The sequence below is a fragment of the Eptesicus fuscus genome, chromosome 8, assembly GCF_027574615.1.
Source record: "Eptesicus fuscus isolate TK198812 chromosome 8, DD_ASM_mEF_20220401, whole genome shotgun sequence".
NCBI classification, from domain to species: Eukaryota; Metazoa; Chordata; class Mammalia; order Chiroptera; family Vespertilionidae; genus Eptesicus; species Eptesicus fuscus.
Window position 1 is genome coordinate 36,361,733 of NC_072480.1, and position 21,195 is coordinate 36,382,927.

Sequence of the window (21,195 nt, forward strand, 5' to 3'; positions counted from 1 at the left end):
TTCAACACAGATACCCTTGAAATCAAACTCAGGACCCATCCTACCTAATAAAATGGTAATATGTAAATTACCATCACTCCGCTACACCCACGATTGGGCCAGCGGGAGGCGCAGGGGGTGGGACTTGGGGTGGCCGGGGTAGCCGATTGGGCCAGCGTCTGTGCCATGGCTGTGCTGTGGAACAGAAGGGGCCTCTGGGGCAGTGAGCTCAAGTCCCGCTGCGGACCATCAAAAGCGGGGGAGCTGGGTGCCTCTCTGCTCTGGCACCAGGCCTTTCAGAAGCCTCTGCCGAGCCGAGGTGCACCAGCGGACAGGCACCCAGCTCCCCCGCGATCAAAAGCGAAAGCATGTAGGGGACCCTACACGTGCATGATTCAATCATGCACTGGGCCTCTAGTGCTTTTATAAAATACTAGTAGCCCTGCACATGAATACATGAGCCAGTAGCTCGCTGCCACCCTCCTGTAGCTCCCCTCACCCCCTCTCTCATAGCTTGCTGCCCTGCCCTCTCCTGTAGCTCTCTGCTGCCTACTTGTAGCTCACTGCCCCACCATCCTGCTGATCAGTGATCCTGTTGTTATGCGGTTGGTCGTTATGCGTCAAGGTGTAACGACCATTTGCATATTACATCTTTATTATATAGGATTTTTAGGGTTCTTAGATTCCAAATGACAACATATACAGTCTGACATAATGAAAATGAATTCAAAACTAAAGAGGTGGGATTACAAATGTCTCAGAGTTGGGATTCATATTCATTTCTTAACTTCATTCAAAATCAGACCAGACCTGAGATATCATCATGCTTACTTTCCTACACTATCTCAGGAAATGGAAGTAAGGAGATAGAAGAGGGCAAGGCAGTCAGGAACAGGTCCATGGGAGGGAAGTAGAACTGGGAAGTCCAAGAATAACAGAATGCAGCCTGCTGACTGTGCCCAGTTCGAGAAAAACGACAGAGACAAACAAGAAGACCTAGAATTGCACCCAGCTTGGCGGGAGTTGCTAAGGCAAACCAGCTGGGTGGGGAAGGCTAGACCTAGCTAGGTAAGAGTTGCTAGGTGGGAACAGTGAGGTCACCTCCGATCTGAAGTGGCAGGCCTCAATCAGGTCTGGCCTACTGGTGGGTGGGAACTTGAGCTTTAAAATGTATGAATGTGACTAAGGCAGAATTCTTTGAAAGAACCAACCAGAAACCAGCAAAGCATATACCTACCCCTAGATAAATAATCATAGGTAGCAACCCTCTTGGGCCCCCTCCCTGCTGATCTCTGATGCAGGGAGTCCATCCATCTCTCAATAAACTTTGCTTCTGCTTACCATTCTTGGATTTTGTGAGACAAGGATCTCAGTGACTGGACATTTTAGCATCAGAAAGAAAGCTGAATAACTAAGCATTGGTGGCTAAACTCAGAAAAACCCACCGTGAAGCAGACTCATCAGATATTGAAAATGGCAGATGCTTATTTCCTTATTTCTGTGTACAAAACTGCAGCTTTAAATTCATTCAATTCAAATACCTTGTTCATTGAATTATTGCCAGAAGCAAACATAACTTCCATGTGTTTGTAAGGAACATTTTTGTAAGATTCTAATATCTTCCATCAAGTAGCCAGAAGGGAAGATTGTTTAAAAAGAACCATCCTCTCTGCCCAATTCTGTTGAAAGCGCCTTCCTACTTTTCTTAATTCATCAACAACCAATTTGCTTTTGTAACAGCTAGAGAGATAAACTGTACATATGCACATGAAAACCCAATAATAGTTCAAGGCATTATGACTGTGCCCATATATGCCTGACTAAAGTCACATTTGTCTGTAATACATCCAACAGCATGCCTGGTTCAGACTCCATTTTGGATAAAATTTTTCAGCCCAGTGAAATAAAAATATCTAATAAGTTAATTCCATACCAAATTGGTTAGTATCATAAGATCTTCCCTTTCCTTGAGGCTTTAGTCCTTAGTCAACTATATATAAGAAATCATGCTATATATACTGTAGGAGATTAAACACACATCCACATAAAAGAAGAGCAAAAAGAAAGCCTATGGCACACATCCCTTATAACTTCATCCTTTCCATTCACATAATTCTTTTCGCATGGTCACATCTATTTTCCTCTGTTCAGGTTTCATTAAAATCAATGCAGAAAATTAAGCATGCTATCTCAGATCTGGTCTGATGTTGAATGAAGTTAAGAAATTAACATGAATTCCAACTATATTACCTATCAGTTAAACTCTAAAACATGAGTTTTTCCAAAAGAAATAAATCATAGCACTTGTGTTTGTTTTTGTAATTTGTGGACAAAAACTATATACAGGTGCTAAAAATAAAGCCTCTTTTGCAACCCAGAACTCATTGTTCAGTATGAGTTTTGATACATATAAGAAGGAACATGATAAAAAGAAAAAGAGAAAAAAAAAGAAATAAATCATAAAAATAAATAACCTCTCATGCAAAGCACCTATAACTGTAGATTACCTTGAATATACATTTTAGTTCACTTCCTTAAAAGTGGGGAAAAAGCAATTATAAATAATGATTAAAAAGAAAGCCTGCAGTTACAAGTTTCTAGAAGTTTCAAAAAATAGGATATTTTAATTTGATAGTCTCTTGTAATTCCCATGGCAAGAACCCTTTACTAATTCTGCCCATATTTCAATGGAAGTGAAACCAGTTTTAAATATTTCTATTAAATCAGATTTCATTACACAAATAGGGCTAACATTTAACTTCAGTGCCACTAATATTTGTTACACATACCTACATAGAAACAAGAAACAATGGAACTTCCAAATTTTGTTCAGTTAGATTATTTTAGTTTTTTCTCCTATGTGAAACAGGATATTTTTTTTTAATAGCTGATTGGACATAATAATGTTAAAACAAAATTTGTTGTTAAAGTTAAATTGAGAGGAATCTTTGGAGAGTCTTAGCAATGTTACTTATAAAACATTTTATAAATGTTCATTATGTTCTGAGCACTAGTCTAAGCTCTTTTGTATGTTAATTTATTGATTATTGCACTCATATAAGCACTATAGAAACGTTCTTTTTCACAAATGTTGAGATACTCACAAAATCATTGGCTTCAAATTAAGACATGTGGGACAAAGACGAAAATTCAATGGTGACCTCTTAAGACTAACATAAGCTTTGAAACTCCAATTTCATCTCCTTTATCTCTATGTACTTCATTCTTCATAAGTATGGTGAATCTCCAGTGAATTATTTCTCTGTTATTGACCATATATGCTCATCTCCTCATATTACCTGTTTGATATTTGCTCAGAAAATAAATCCTTTAAACATTTGCTCAAAAATTACAATCAAGGAATTTAATTTGCTACCCCAAACCCAGAAAAGGCATCTTACAATAAAAACAAATACCATTTGGATCATTTACTATTTTGCAATATATTATCATTTCTTTTCAAAGTAATAATATTCAAATGTATTATTTTATTGGATGGATTATAAAACTTTAAGTTTGTTTTCTGGTGATCTCTATAAATAATTGCAAGGAAACGGAATTTGTTACTACTCACTTAAAATACTATGGGAAGACTGATAAGTTTTATGGTTCTGTAAATTTTTGACAAGAGTGGCACAGTTGAAATCTCTCAGTGGGTAGAGTACATGTTGAAATATAGTAAAAAAAGAAAATGTTTCAAAAGCATAATGAAGAGATGCCATCATAAAGAAGCAAGTGTCTACCAAGCGAGCCAACTATAATTATAACAATGGGTGTGATATTTATTAAGGAAGAAATTCTGACTTAATTGAGATTGGAAACCGTAATCATTTGTGTCAACTGGGAAATCCCCATAACAGGAGGTTACCAGAGTCCCATCCACATTGTAGTAAATACAGTGTCATTGTGTAAATTAATAATGTCTTGAATATTGTTAGGTTTTATACATTTGTGAAATATTTAAAAGTAATTAGTTAACCTACTATTTCAAGAGTTATTTGATTATATCAGATCTTTTTGAGAAAAATAAGGATCTTCACCAATTAGAAAAGCTGTAGGGAAAATGATTCATGCTTGTGAGGCTATAAATAGGTGTTATATTTTCACAGAATTAGTAATTATAATATGTAAATATATATTCACTTTAAAATGGCATAAAGATGAACACTTAGAAGCAAAATACAAAACATTACTTGTGGTACAATTCCACATATATGAAATGCCCAGAGAAGTCAAATCTACAAAGACAGAGGACAAACTAGTGGTCATCTGAGGCCTGAGGATGAGGGAAATAGAGATCAACAGTGAATTGGCACAAGAGTCTCACTGGAGTGAGGAAAATGTTCCAAGACTGATTTATAGTGATGGTTGCACAATGTGCCAAATTCACTTAAAGTTGTAGAATTGCACTCTAAATGAGTGAGTTATATGAGATCTAAAATATGCCTCTATAAAGTTGTAAAAAATGGATCATTCATTTGTAAGGAGAAGTGGAACCAAAGTATTTTACTACTTAATCTGTAGTAGTTTGCTGTGAAGTTGAAACAAACTTTTTGGTACATTACTTAATGTCTATGAAACTCAGTTGCCTCATTAATGATGACATGAGGGTAAGAACACATACTTCATAGGGCTATTCTGAGGGTTCAAAAATCCACAAATAAAAGAATATGTGGAACCTATTAATGCATAATAACTACTAGGTACTAGTATAGCAGTAACCCTGGGTACTGATATAATTCACCAAAGTTAAAAAGGAATTTCAGCTACAGGAGAAAAAAAAGAAGCCTGTCTTTTAAGAAACGGACTGGTAGAGAACAGTAGTCAGGACATGTAAAAGTTTGTATTTATTAGAATTCTGATCCAGGATGTCTTAACCCTCAATGAAGAGAGAAACTACTCTCACCTCTCAATTCTGGCAGAAAATTCACCAAAAAAGAAGGAAAAAAGGAAGGAAGGCAGTTTTACTAATTCATCAAAATTGAAATGATCTTGGGTTAAAGATAAGTACACATAGTTAAAATGTACTGTGAAAAATATCTCACATATATGACAAGTACTATTTAAATAAATAACATTTAAAATTTTGAACATATTTTCAAAAATGAATTCTGGGAAAGTATATTTTGATGCATGCTTATGTAATGTTTCACTTCATTGTCTTTAAAATACTTTTGTCTCTTTTTCAAATCAATCCTGATACCTGGGATGAGTATTAAAAGATTAAAAAAAAATTCTAGCTGAGCCACATAAGGACCTGTATGTCCTTGAAAAAGACACAAATACTGAGCTTTAATTTTCTCAGAAATGGGGATAGAAACCAAATTTAAAAATTTTTGTGGGATTCAAACACACTATTTTATATGAAATTGGTATATAAATACGTGTATGGCTATAGGCAAAAATATTATCTTTATTATTCTCTGTGCAAGAAGAAAATGTAAGACCAAGTCTGAGTTGGAAATGTGAGAGTGAACATCAAATTACGCCTGTTATGTCACTCCATAGGGATTGTTGATGCATCTTACAGAAGGAAGAGGACAATGGACTAAATACAAAAAAAAAAAATAACTCCAATTTAGCAATAAATGAGAACTGCATAAATCAAAGAATTTTAATTTAAACCTGCCTTATTGTGTTTGACTGGCTCCGTCTGGCTGCTTATATGCATGTCTGCTAACAGCATCAATTATATATTCAATGGAGAGCAATTCATTCATGTGATCAATGTATGCATTTTATGGCAAAACGTATGTTTTAATGTGTCTCATTTTTGTATTGCTCAACATAAGTAATCAAAAATAATTCTAGGTTTTAGCCATTATTATAGGAGGAACTGGTTCAAAGAATTTATTTTCTAAAACAAAATAGCTAGTTCTGAGAAAAGAATATTAACTTATTTTTTGATTAGAAATATTTCAAACTATTTTCAAAGAATAGCCAGTAAGAGTTCAATAAATAGCTTAATAACTTCAATATATTTGGATATTACCGAGGGCCACAGGCCACTTCAAAATTTTATAGATGGATTTCCTAGGGTCTGAGGAAAATTTAAATAATTTGTAATTTAAAATATGTAGATATATATTACTATATATATATATGAATTTTTCTAGATAGTGGGCTTAAAGCTTTTAAATGATACTCAGAGGAGTCCAGAACACAAGTTTAAGCATTGCTGGTTTTAAAATGACATACTTAAAGTAACAAGTATATTTACTATACTAATAATTCTTTATATGCTTAAGGCTATTGCACATTTCTGAAATAATTAAAATAAGTAATTGCCAAAAGACACAATATTACATGCATGCACTTTATATTTATATAGGAGTAGAATAGACTCCTAGCCCTAGCCAGTTTAGCTCACTGGATAGAGTGTCGGCCTGTGGACTGAAGGGTCCCAGGTTTGATTCTGGTCAAGGGCACATGCCCAGGTTGTGATCCCCAGTAGGGGCCATGGAGAAGGCAGCCGATCAGTGATTCTCTTTTATCATTGATGTTTCTATATCACTCTCTTCCTTTCTGACATCTATCTATATATCTATATATATCTATATATATATATATATATCTATATATATATATAATTTTTTTTTAAGAATAAACTCTTATAGCCCGGCTGGTGTGGTTCAGTGGTTGAGTATGAATCAGGAGGTCATGGTTTGATTCCCAGTCAGGAAATTAAGTTTTTTTTTTTTTAATATATTTTATTGATTTTTTACAGAGAGAAAGGAGTGGGATAGAAAGCTAGAAACATTGATGATAGAGAAACATTGACCAGCTGCCTCCTGCATACCCGCTACCGGGGATGTGCCCGCAACCAATGTACATGCCCTTGACCGGAATCGAACCCGGGACCTTTCAGTCCGCAGACCGACGCTCTATCCACTGAGCCAAACCGGTTTTGGCGGGAAATTAAGTTTTTATAGTGTAGAATTAATGTTTCAACAATTCTCAACCTATATAAACATAATGTATATAAATGTATTCTTCTATACACACATTCATAAAGATTAAAATATATCTTTACCTTTATGAAAAGATGTGAACATATAACCACATACATAAACATCTCTGAGATTAAGCACTTTATTTCTAGTCACTAAATAATAAAATTGAAAGTCTAAGCTACACTAGCTGGTTTTGTCTATCAGCATATCTTGTTGCCAGGCACAACATTTATTCCTTTGTTCTCCCAGATCCTACTCAGTTAAAAGCCACTTGCTTTATTTTTTCAAAATGTGACTAGTACTACTTATTTAACCCTTCAAGTTAATATCAAAATACACTTTTGAAGTGAAATTAAGTGGTGAAAGTTATTAGATAATGTATTGTGTTAAGGTGTCTTAATATAGTAACAACATATACACTATTTATGAATAAAAATATGGGAAAATATCTGTGAAGAATTACATCTCATGAAAAAACATGAAAAAGTAAAAGAATGTATAGAACTGCTAAATAGCTTTAAAATAGGAAACAATTTCAAAGAAATAATCACAAGAGAACATACATATTTGAAATTAATTATCCCTTCTCCTATGGAAAAAGCACCTCGTTGCCCTGGCCGTTTAATATTTAACTAAGATACCAATAAGCCACTTGACCAGCTCCAGGTAGTCCTCAGATTTGAGGACTTCAAAATTCAAAATACTTTTCATTACATGAATGAAAAGTAAAGAGAAAAAAAAGTGTTCTGTTTTTTTGTGTAGTATTAAAATGTCAGTGAAAGCTAAAAGTATTCTTATTTTTATTCAACTACATTTGTTAAATGGACCTGACCAACTTACTGTTTTTAAGGGTGGGGGTTGGGGGGAGAGATGTGCAAAAACAAACAAAACAACATTTCGCTAACAGGACAGAGTAGGCTATATCTCCCTGGGTTAAAATAAAGGTGACTTTAAGGCCAACAGTAATTTTCTGTCATTCATTCCACATTTATAATTAGTAAATTTTCATCTCTGCTATTTCAAATAAGTATCATTACAAAATGGAACCTTTTCATATGAAAAGTGTTTGGACTCTCTAATGACTTCAATGATTTTTTTTTTTGTCTTTGCTTGTTTTAAACAAGTATATAAAGAAAATAATCAATCTGCAATTGAAAACAATATTTACTATGAAAATTTAATTCAACTGCCCATTCTTTATCATAGGGAATCTAAACACATAGCAAAAGCGTATTTATTTCTACCCAGCGATATGGAGTACTAGTACATGTGATTCTCTGAAGAAATAGCCTAGAGACTGTACCCCAAAGCTTCAAGGGTGACATGAAATATTGTGATGAACTCATGATGATACAGGGCTTGTCCTCAGCCCAGATATTTGAATATTCTTAGCAAAATAAGTGAGCCTGTTCCTTAGTAAGCTAAGCTGAACCAAATGTGGATATTTATATTTGCCATATTTGAGAGTCTAGCCTTATATTTTAATGGGATGTCAGAAGTAAAGTAAGCCAAAATTTTACTCTTAAGCATCCATTTAACTTCTGTAAATACAGCATAAAAATTCCATTAACAGTTCTGCATATATTTTCTCCACGTTACCTCCATGAAACTGCTTCTCTGCAGTCTAGGACACTCAGTTAAAGTGCAAATTGCTTGACATTCCAGTGCTGAAAAGTGGACATAATGAGTGACTAGGGATTTGAGGGGAAGCCCATTTGGTGTCTCTTAGCCAACATTCCACAGGTGTGAGCAATTCATCACGTAGAACAGCCTCTGAATTACACAGGGACTAGCTCTTCACCGCACCACATGTTTTAATTCATCATTTTATCAATAAGATTAAGTTCAGGGGATCCTTATTAGAAAGCCAGAGAACAATTAAAAAAATATTCACAAACAAATTCAACACAAAATCTCAACACTGTACAAAACAATTTCTGAAACTTTATTGTGAATTTTAAGGTACATTTAGTAAAGGATGTTTTCCTTAATATAATTAATTAAAATAAATTGGAAAAAAATGCACATACTACTTCTTTAAAGCAAGGATAAGTACAGACTTTTGAAGCCACAATATATACAATTATATGAGTGCAATAAACTTTGAAATACATTAGTTATATATCTGTTTAAATAAATAGTAGAATACTTGATTTGACACATGTGAGAGTCATACTGACATACTGATTACACCAAATATGTTTACAAAATATAGCCAAAATGGAATGTTATACATTTTGATATACAACTTTGTAAATACTTTATATATTCATGACTTAATTCAAATTATAGTGTACAAAAAGCCCATTTTTATGAGGACAAATTTTGTGTTAACACTGTTCAGCAAATATAGATATTAAGATGCATCCCTATACATGTTACTAAATTTTCATTCAACTTAAATCACTAACATGGGAAGGAAAAATTCTATCAGTTATTAACAGTAATAAATTTTATTGATAAATTATCAATATAATACACTGCAACATTATTTTGGCTATTTTAAATCTTCTAAAATGTATCACCTAATACTTGAGCCAAATATTTTATCTGTAAAAACAATTTAAAATCAGAATAGAAAGATATTGCTACATTGAACTTATCTACTCTGCAATACACTTATTTTAAATAATATTTTTACTTATCAGTTTTCAATTGGGAATATTTTTCCAATAATGCTTTAATAATAATGCTTTGTGTAGTTCCTTATGATGAAATCTCAAGAATTCATTTCGTAAATTAGCAATATGATATACTGTACTGTAAATACTATCTACAGAATAATGACATAGGAATATGTAATGTCAAGTGTTTACATTTATAATTATTTATACACTGTAGCACAAATAAAGGAGGTTATTTTCTGCCACATTTCATCATTTTTGCATATAGCTACACATGACAATTTGTTTGGAGTATATAAAAATGTGGCCATTTTGCAGAAGTAGAACTGAATATAAATTAGCAGGATTGTTGATTTTTAACTGAAAACAAATGTTTTATTATCTATAGGGTTCTTTTAATAAAAGAAAGAACGGAAAGGGAATGTAACTTTATCCACCTAGGATAGAGTGTTGAAGTGCAGGGAGGGACCAAGCAATGATCATTCTCTAAAATTTGCTTAGGCAATAATGAGTGAAGAAATGCATTTTGAAATTAAATAATGAATAATGTGTTTATCTAGGTCTACAAAAATGGCACAGTTAATATCAGAACATGATTATAAAATGACTAGGAGCACATTATCATTCTTTTTTTACATTGGTACTATAAAAGCAAAAGCAGGAAACCTATTATATGAGAACTGATGTTGCATTTTTATATTCTAAGAATATTAGGATATCAACATATCTAAAAGTATTTCTGAAAACAAGCAAGACAGGTTAATTTCTCCTCAGCCTCCCCAGTACCAGTTGCCCACTGTTTTAATGGACTAGCACCACATGTCAAGCACCCAGTCAATCTCTGTAACTCACCAAGTCGCCTTTTATTGGTCAGAATGAAAGCACATACATTTTCTCCAATTAGTCAGCTGATATTAGGAAGGCTATGTAGAGAACACTCACAAATGCAGTCTTAATCTACTTTTACTGCAGGCCATAAACCTGTAACGCATAAGCTTCCTTTCTAACTATGGCACTTTTTTTTCCATTAGAGAGAAATACCATCAGAGCTATTAACATTCGGTTTATGTTAGGAAGACATGCACTCACAAGGGGGATATTTCTGCTGTCCACATCTGCGTGTGTGTGTGTGTGTGTGTGTGTGTGTGTGTGTGTGTGTGTGTGTTCAGAGTAATAAAAGATTACATATAATTCAAGTAACATGTGATGGCCAGAGTAATCTCATTTCTTCCCCTGTAAAAGGAGCAGGGGTTAATTAAGTAAATTGCTATGTCTTTCAGCACTCTGTGCTTTAAAACATTGACAGTAGCAAAGCAATGAGTCGTTTAACTATAAAATGTGTATACATTCACACCAAGTTTGAACATTTTCAGTCTCTTGATCACTCTCTCAGAATGTTAGAAACTAAGTAATAGAACTTCAAATATTCTTTAACTAAAGCATTCTTAATTTTTTTAAGGCAAATGAATACAAACAAGGTTTCATAAACTACAAACATTCCTAAACTGAGTAACAAATATATTGAAAGCTTAAAGACATTCATCTACATCTAGAATTACCTCATTATGGTTAATAGACTTTATAATTTTAATGCCATTCTGTATATCAAAGACTTATCTACATTTACCTCAAATATATAGCATGATTAATATGTTTGTGATTTCTCTTTTTCAAATAATATCCCTAAATTTTGCATACTCCTGATCTTTTTGGCCTTAATATTACTATTTTCAAAGGGGAAAAACAAGTTTTATAAAATACTGTGAATTACTAGAATCCATTGCCTAAGTGAGCGGATCTGTAATAGTGACACCAAGTAAGTCATTTTCATATTGTTATAGTTTGCTTTTGCCAATCCTTGCACAGCATTCAAGCAGATTTTGTGGTAAAAAAAGAATATTTGAAATTAAGGGGAAAAAAATCACATTATACTGAATAAATACCTAAAAAAAAATCACATTTTAAAAATCTAAAGATTGGCACTCCCATCAGAAACCTATGTAAAAATATGTTCAAGAGTTTGTGAAATTAAAATTTACATATAGTAATTTTATTAAAGTGCCACTATGGCAAAAAATAGCAATAAAGATAGTTTAAAAAGTCCCCAAATAACTTGAAAAAAATAAATACACAGCCTTAATATTAGAAAATATTGCCTTAATTCTACCGCTATGATAGATAACACTTTGTAAGCAGGAAAAACAAAAAGCTGGAGGTAGGGGAGCCTTCAATATTTTGTAGTTAAAATATTTTATTAAAACCTTTGGTAAGGTATGGAAAAGTCTTTTCACTTTAAAGACATTACATACAGCAATATGTATATGATTTGTTGTGTATAGTCATTGCGTCTAATTTTCTTACTGTGGTCACAGTGGTTGTGAATAAATGGACAAAATAAATACACTATAAACAACATTGGGCTATTGTTGATATTTTTGAAAAGTTATTTATAAAAAGAAACTTATACCAACTTGAATTACATGTTTTCTACTTTCCTTCTTATCCACTTTCTTGATATTTTGAGTGTGCGAAAGCTAGGAACCGGTCTCCATTTGTCTTCTCTACCGCTTCACAGCACAAAAACCATCACAGCATTTTAACTCCACTAGTGCAATGAATGTTGTCCTGTTCCAATAATCCTCTCAACTGCCTAGAATTGATATGTATTAATCCATAATTGTGGCAGGAGAAAATAAGTACAGAAGCCTTCTGCTCTTCTCAAGGCAGAGATTTCCAATGCTAAGACTATTAAATTTGGCTCTTGTATTGTCCATTTGGATAGAGCCTGCCTGTCACGATCATAACCAATCGGCAGAATGTCACTGCAAATTACCACCAACACCCAGAATGTCGATACAAAATTAATTTAGTGTTTCACAAAGCCTTGTCTGTTTAGTTCCCTAGATAGAAGAGGGCTCCAGCTACATTTGAGGTCATCTAAATAGCTAAACCAACACATGATGTTAGACCATTCACCTCTGCGTGCCAGGTTTTAGGCTCTCACCACCAAATGAGAACTCTATGACAAGACTGCAACCTCCTGTGGAACCAAAACAGTCTGGCACTTTTCTACCTGAATCTAATAAAAGGAAGTTACTAAAAGTGTTTGCTTTTATGTTTGGTTTTATTAAACATGCATTTCATCAAAAAGTATCATTTAAAACACGTATCTGTAAAAATGACACTTGTAACAAATAAATTGGCAAAAGTATTATATCCTTGCAAGTTACTGAGTTCAAAGTAAACTTGCCTGTATGTTTGTAGATTCATATTTAAGAATTATGCTTTTCTAATATCTTACCTTAACAATTTAAATGAAGGAAATCCTGTCACAGTCATTCATTAACTAGCAGGTGAACTTAGCTTTCTTATATCCATGGTTGATCTAAATAACAGTATGCTCTGACCAAATTCTTGTTGTCTAATTAACAACATAAAATCTACATTTGGTCAGCATGTTCAGTACAGCTCTTTAATCAGAATAACTGAAATGTTCCTGCCTATTATAGCTTATTAGCTAAGGGTCATCAAAGAAAGCTGCTGCTCCAAAACCAAACAAAGCTTTAAATGTTCACCGAGCCCACACAATAAAAACATAAGCAATGCAAGCTTCAAAACCATAGGTTTTTGGAATTATGTCAATCTGCTTGCCTCATATCAAGAAACTCTTTTCTCAAGGAGCAGATCATTTGTTTTTATTATTCTCTAGAACAGTGATAGAATTTGTGTTCTAAATAAAAATAGCATTCATGACACACGATGGACAAAAAGGTTAGCCTGTCGTTTTAAGAATCAATTTCTTTTGCCAAATGAAATAAGGAAAGTTGTGCATTCGTAATGCTCATCTATTTCATTTTAACGCCCAAATTAAAACTGCAATTTTCTCACCTAGAAGTTTTAACAAAGTGCATCCGTTAAAATAATCCATGATAAACAAATTATGTGGCTATGTGGCTGAAGTGGTTCTCTGGAGTTCTCAGATTTAAGGGAGACAGTCAAAGTCCAACATGTGGTTGACAAGTGTTTACCCCCTATTAGAGTTTTAAGCAAGGAGGCATTAAGAAGTAATAAAATACGGTGTATTTATAGAACTGGATAAAATTACTGGATACTTTTGGTGGCTGCAGGAAAAACAAAACCTGGAAAACCTGCTCTAGGGCTAAAATGTTATAAAAAAAAAAAACAATGAAATAGCTTATTATACATGCATCTAACTCGATGTGAAGATGTGTTCTCCCAGTGCATTACAAATAGGTTGGGGGAAGGCCCATGCTGATCGTAAATGGCAAGTTTGTGCAGAGGTGGTTGCTGCTCTCCCAACTCAGGAATAGGGGCTGAAGTAAAATTTTGGGGAAAAAGAAAAAGAAAAAAAAAAAAAAAAGCACACTAGTCTAATGGGGAGGAGAGATCTTTTCATTATCAGAGTTTGACCTCTCCCTCTTCTAGATTCCTTCCTATCCTCTCTAATAAAATGGTAATATGCAAATTAACCATCACTCTGCTACATAAGCCACGCCCACCACGCAAGCCACGTGCACCAGCCAATCAGGGCGAGTATGCAAATTAACCCCAATCCAAGATGGCTACAGCCACAGAGAGCAAGGTTTCCCAGGTAACAGAGCAAGCCAAGCTTTCCATAGCCCTTGCAGGCCTAAGCCTCCACTCAAGCTACAAAGTTTCAATTATAGAAGGTAAACAAATTCAAACAAATGGCAGCAGAATGGAGCTTGAGAGAGCAGGCCAGTGTTGCCGGTGGCAACAGGGGAAGCAAAGCTTTCCACACACCCTGGCCGGGCTCACCCGCTTAAGGCTACAAAGTTTCAATTGTAGAAGGTGAATTAACTGCCACAGAAATGGCTGCCGCCCCAGAAATGGCTGCCGCCCCAGGCTACAAAGTTTCAATTGTAGAAGGAAAATAAATCCCAGATACCAGGGCCTCCTCTTGGGTCGCCAGGGGGCATGGCCAGCCTGCAAACCACCACAGGCCCCTCGCTCAGGCCGCCCCATGCCCCAAGGGAACCCCCACCCTGATCCAGGACACCCTTCAGGGCAAACCAGCTGGCCCCCACCTGTGCACCAGGCCTCTATCCTATCTAATAAAAGAGTAATATACAGATTGATCATCACTGCAACACACAATATAGCTGCCCCCATGTGGTCAAAGATCCTGCCCCCATGTGGACACAGGATGGCCACCACAAGATGGCCAGCAGGAGAGGGCAGTTGGGAGGCACCCGGCCTGCAAGGGAGGGCAGTTGGGAGGGACCAGGCTTGCAAGGAAGGGCAGTTGGAGGTGATCAACCCTGCAGGAGAGGGCAGTTAGGGGTGACCAGGCTGGCAGAGGAGGGAAGTTGGGGGCAAACAGGCTGGCAGGAGAGCAGTTAAGCATCAACCAGGCTGGCAGGGGAGTGGTTAGGGGGTGATCAGGCTGGCAGGCAGAGGCGGTTAGGGGCAATCAGGAAGGCAGGCAGGCAAGCAGTTGGGAGCCAGCAGTCCTGGATGGTGAGAGGGATGTCCAACTGCCCACTGGGATCGGGCCTAAATGGGCAGTGGGACATCCCTCCAGGGGTCCCAGATTGGAGAGGGTACAGGCTGGGCTGAGGGACAACCCCCCGCCGTGCACGAATTTCGTGCACCTGGCTTCTAGTCTGATATAAGGAGGGAATAGGTTTTTTTTGTTTGTTTTGTTTCAGGGTTTTTTTTTTAGTTTTTTTTTTTTTTTTTTTTTTTAAGGACTATCACATGTTTGATATATTTGGAGATGAGCAGAATGTTTGAAATTCACTACTAAAATCACTACTGGAATCCTACTGTGTAAAAGATACAAATGTTATTACTATCCTTAGGATGTACTGTCTGTGAAGGTTCATTATAAACTGGAAAGAACCACACGTGCCTCAGGTATGGTTTTATCATCATGCCACATGCTCAGTGGTAAAACTTACACATTAAAGGAATCACAAACCCCACATTATATTAGACTGCAGCTATCCTTTTTTACTTTAAATAAAGAATTTATTTTTGGCAGAATTGAGTCTCAGTGAAGTGCCACAATTTTATATTTTTAAGTAAAAGTTCAATCATAGAGGCAATATTGCTTAGCAACTACAAGCAAAGCTTCTGATATAAGGCTGCTAAGGCTCCAGTCCTCAAATGCTCTTCACTTATAAAATTCCAAATGACCTTATATCCATGGAATGAATATTTAGAAAACATATCATGTGCACATAGCCATATGGTTAAGGAAGGCATCTTTGTTGCTGCACATTTAGGACAAGTGCATAAGATGAGGCTGATTAATATGGGGGGGGGGGGGGGGGGGGCGGAAAGTGTCTTGTGGCCAACATGTGCCATTTTTGAAATTACACCTCCTCCATCTATATTAGCTTGCCAAACATGCAAACTAACTCCTAAACCCATCCACTTACAGTGTAAAATAGTCCTTTTGTAGTCCTCCACTAAAAGACCAACAGAATTGGTTTTCCAAAGATGAAAGAGCACAATGCAATAAGTAGTACTTAAATGCAAACAAATTTTAAGGTTCCAATATCACAAGATATTAGAGGAGTAAGCATTCTAGGCTACTGTCCAGCTCAGAACCACCCTGCAGGGCCGGGCTTCAGCAGTGCTTTGGAGAAAATGTGGGCGGCTCTGCTTTGGCAAAACATAGTTCTAATTTATGTTCCAATAGCAACTCGCATTTGTTTGACCTTCAGGTGGTATATTTGGGGGCTACTTTAGCTAATTTTCAATTCAGTCCCTTTAATCACAAACTTGATTTTCCTTCAGCAATAGATTGACAGTTCTGATTATTTACATTATTTCTTCAAATTAATTTGACTTGGTCTTTGAATGAGCAGACTGCCAATAAACTCAATGAGCATTATTAGATTTAATTAGCTTTTCTAAGACTTATCCTGATAACAAATGAATCATCAATCAAAATTACCACTGTTTGACATTTTAAAAACTATATTTACACATCATCCCCAAACTATGTAGAATCCTCCAATATTCACGTAAGTCGAAATACTAAATTCATCTTAATGCCTTACTATGGAAAAAAAATCAAATGTAACTAATGTAATATTACTGATAAAAATATGGTAGCTACGTACTATTTTAAGTTGACAGTTTTTCAATCAAACTATAAACACCAATAATCTGCTTGAGGTTTTGTAATTTTTCTGCTTTGTGATTTCTGATTTTGAAGAAGAATAATTAATTTTCTAGTTCAGAAGGGAAAAATTAATCAGGCGGAGACTGCAAAGAAGATAAAGGCAATGCTGTGTTATCAACACTAATGCAAGAGTGTGATAACAGAGATCATACAAACAATGAAAATATTGCAAATCGCTCATTGTCAAGAGAGCCTGAACTGTATGATTCACTTTGTAATTGTTTTTCTTGAGCCAATGTTAACATTAATTGCTAATGTTTGAACATATATCAACTGGTGATAGAAAGAAGTAGGTCCAGGGATGTTGTGTGGTAAGAGGGATCCTGACAAAGACTGATGTTTCCCTAAGTAATTAACAAAAGCTTGTAGTTCTATTTCTAATAACAAATATTCAAAAGTGGCTGAATTCAAAATCCAATTTTCAGATGAGAAAAGTTGAATCTCAAGATGCTAAATGAAATTTTAGCAAAGTATGGTTTTGAATAGACTTTATCGTTGCAAAAAATTAGAAAGCAATGTGTATAAAAGTTTTGAAAATGGGAGGATCCAATTTTTTTTATTTTATTAACTCCAACTAGTTTATTTTTTTAGTAAAGTAATGCAACAGTCACTTATAGAAATCATATTAAGCAAGGAATTTAAACTATGTAAAAACATCAAGTTAATTGTCACTATGGTAACTGTGAGACTTGCACAGTTCTCATTGTATGTAGAAATTGATTAGTAAGTATAACACTCAAGTGATTTATACAGCAACTATTATTTAAATGTATTGATTTCTACTATGCTTTATATATCCTGCTGCTTGGGTCTATATTAGCTTTCCAACTGTCCATATTTTCACATTATTGGACAGTGGATTACACTTAGCTAATGATTGGTCATATAAATAAATTTATTATTTCCAAAAGACTGTTTATAATTTCATCAATATATTTAGCAAGTGCTATTATACATTTTATTCCTGAGATCTACATATTTTGCCAGGTTTCAATTATGTACTTCATTTACATTACAGTAATTACGTGGGAAATAGTTTCCTAAGTAGCCACAGAAAAGTTGGAAAGATCTTCCTGGCACTGGCTTGCTGATTATCACTGAAGCCTAAATGCAATTAAAGCACCACATTTTCTGGCAGTAAAAAATTTATCTTAAAAATAATTTTGCAAAAAATGTGCAGGTGAAGTATTAAATGCATTATTTTTAAAAAATAAAAAGATTTTTTTCACTTCAATTTTATGTTGAAATTTTGAAATGACCTACTCATATAAACACTGATATGAATGTAAATTATTAGTGTTTAGAGATGATTAAGTTAAAAATAAAATAGTCTGTCTTGCCTGAAATGTAAAGCCCAATTATAACTTTTTCTGTTATGATTAAAAGAAACAAAATGTTCAGGATATGAAAATTTTTCAATTTAAGAAAAAATTGTATAAGACAAAGGTCTCTACTTTCAATGTTTATGTCATTGAACTCGTGTGTTGAATATTCATAAGAAAATGGACTTGCCCAAATCAGCACCATCTGGAGGTAAAAGCCAATTAAATCACACATTTATTCTAGCCAGAGTTTAACATCCATGTTCCAAGTCTATGTTAAGGTTATGTCTTTTCAAAGGGTGAAGGCTGAACATTCTTTTGCAGAATACCATGACTCAAAATGCCCTTTTTAAAGGATCCTTATAGAAATGAATCTCCATTTTAATAGAAGAGTGTCTTTTAACTTGGGTGATTACTCAACATTATCAATGTGTGCCATGTTTTTAAAAAGATTTTTAATATATCAAATATGCTAATCTCACATAGTTAAAATAATGAAGTTTGACTTGCAACGATATTTTATTAACACCTTTGCCTGCAGAAGAAGTGTGATTTTAAGGATGAAAAAGTGTATTTCCCTCTAAATTAACCAAATGATAAATTTAAACTTGGCATTCTTATAATTAGAGTAATAGATCTTAGAATTTTATTACCCTAATGAAAAGACAAGTCTTCAGTACTAGTTAAAAAAAGGAGAGACTTTAAAAAATGTAATTCAGGAAAATGATGACATCAATTTAAAACCAAGAGAGAAAATATATACAAATATATACATATATATATGTATGTATTTGTAAGTAAGGGAATTTCAAGAAGAAAAAAGGAAAAAAGTATTGTGTTTAACATACACTGGGATCTTTTAAAGCAAGGATGTCTTGTTCATTTATTTTTTAATTCTCATTTTCTAACACCATTTCTAGATCATAGCAGTTACTCAATAGATGTCTATTGAAAAAGAGAATTAATAAAAAAGAGACTAATTTGCACATATATCAGTGGATCATATCACAGTTCTTTGGCAGTAGAAAAAATTCATAGTTATATGTCAAAGAATATTTTAAAAGAATGCGCATTTAAAACTATAGGATATAATTCTAGAGTAAGTTTTAATATCCATTAAGGATAATGTAATATGGTTCAGTAGTCTAGTGATAAGGCTGAATGGATATTGTCTAGCTAGATGTCAGGCTAGAGCCCAAGTAAGATAAGAGTAAAAATAAGATACAAGTTCAGCAAGCATCAAAAGTCTTTTACATTGCTAAATTAGAAAATCAAGATTTTAAAGGTATAGTACAAGAAATATAATTCTCTTCATACAATAAGTATTTGGTCATTATGTGAACTGGAATTTACATAAACTTCCTGGGATGCACAATAACCTCTGCATTCTAAGAGTTAATAGAAATATTGTTGATATGAACAACATAAAATGGTGGCCATCTTAATTTATATTTAGCTACATGTATAGTGTGTGTGTGTGTGTGTGTGTGTGTGTGTGTGTGTGTGTGTGTATATATATATATATATATATATATATATATTTAATGCCATGAGAATGCAAAGTATTTCAAATAAAACAATAAATACAAATCCTTAAAACCTAATTCTTGCCATTTAAAATGTGTTTAACAACCTCATTTTGCCTGATCATCTCCATGTTTGCCCCTGTGGTGGACTTAAGTAGAATTTATTGAAAATATACTATATGTCATGCTATAAGGCTTACAGCTCCATGAGGTCTGATACCCAAGGCACACCCATACTATGTCTCCACCCTGTCAGCATCCCAATGCTGTAAAATAGATATCATAACTTAGCATAAAACAAGCAGTAGTTTAAAGGAAATCGTGTTATTTTGCCAAGTTGTATCTGTTTAAGTCTTTTCAAGCGCAAAGAGTTTTCTTATTACTGTTTGTTTTATTTTAAAGTCCTTCTTACTGAGTCACTATGTATATATGAAATTAGAACTAAACACAAAGGCCAATCCAAAAACAATTGTTTCACACTGAGAGTGTAGCAATGGTTAATAAGAATTTAAAAATTTAATTTCTACCATCTCAGTCACAATGAGACCAATTGAAGTGTGACTGCATCTATTTCTTTAGTTGATAAAATTAATAACAAATCCCCACTATATTTTACTCCTAATCCAAATAAATAACTTTATCGTGATGATTTCAGCAGTAAGGCAATGATTTTGGTCCCAAAACTTAAAGAAAAAGTATTTTTCCAGGTACTATAATATTGTGCTTTAATTTTATTTTTTGGATCTAATTTATGTTATGTGATCCACATACCCAAACATTATAAACTTGGATATTCAAAAATTAAAAACTTATAAATGAACTTATTTTAAAATATGAAAAAGTTCAAAAAAAAACATTGGCTATTATGCATCTGGCAAAAATTTGATGAATCCCAGAAATATGATCCAAATACCCCGAGACATTTTAACTAGTTTGATTACACCATGGATGCCATTCCTTCAACCGAGATGCTTTCTAGTCTATGGAATAATTGGAAGCAAAAGCCAGCAGGTTTCAAATGGCTCCAGCTGTGTTAACTATGACTGTGAAACAGATTCACTCTTTTATATGTTGTTTTGTAATAGGAGTGATGTATAAGGTGAAAATCCCCAGACGGGTGGTATCCCTATGGGAACCAACAAGGAAGTAAATTAATAACAAATACTAAAAGAAGCAGAATAATTTAAAAACACAATATGCTAAGGAATATTGTAAAAACTCACAATAAAAGATGAGGCAATAATACAAAAGTGAAACAATAGGAACTAAGACTATATATATATATATATATATATATATATATACACATATATATACATATGTACATATGTATATATATGTACATGTATATATGTATATATATGTATATATGTACATATATGTATATATATATATATATACACACACACATATATGTATAAACACACACACACACACACATATCCTATATAATAAAAGCCTAATATGCTAAATGTCCGACCTTTCGACCAGTTGCTATGATGCACACTGACCACGAGGGGGCAGATCTCTGACCCATGGGTTAGCTTGCTGCTGGGGTCCAGCATATCAGGACTGGGCAAGATAGACTGAACACACCCTAGAGACCTCCCG

At 34.2% G+C, this 21,195-nt stretch overlaps 1 protein-coding gene and 1 non-coding gene across 3 annotated transcripts in view; one reads left to right on the top strand and one right to left on the bottom strand.

Annotated features, from left to right (window-relative positions):
• The window catches only part of PCDH9 (protocadherin 9), a 381,383-nt gene that overhangs the window by 342,670 nt on the left and 17,518 nt on the right, over positions 1–21,195 (bottom strand). The gene's annotated exons all lie outside the window — the stretch shown is intronic.
• On the top strand, positions 2,279–2,403 carry LOC114232453 (small nucleolar RNA SNORA40). The gene has a single exon (XR_003618500.2). It is a non-coding gene; the product is annotated as a small nucleolar RNA SNORA40 (small nucleolar RNA).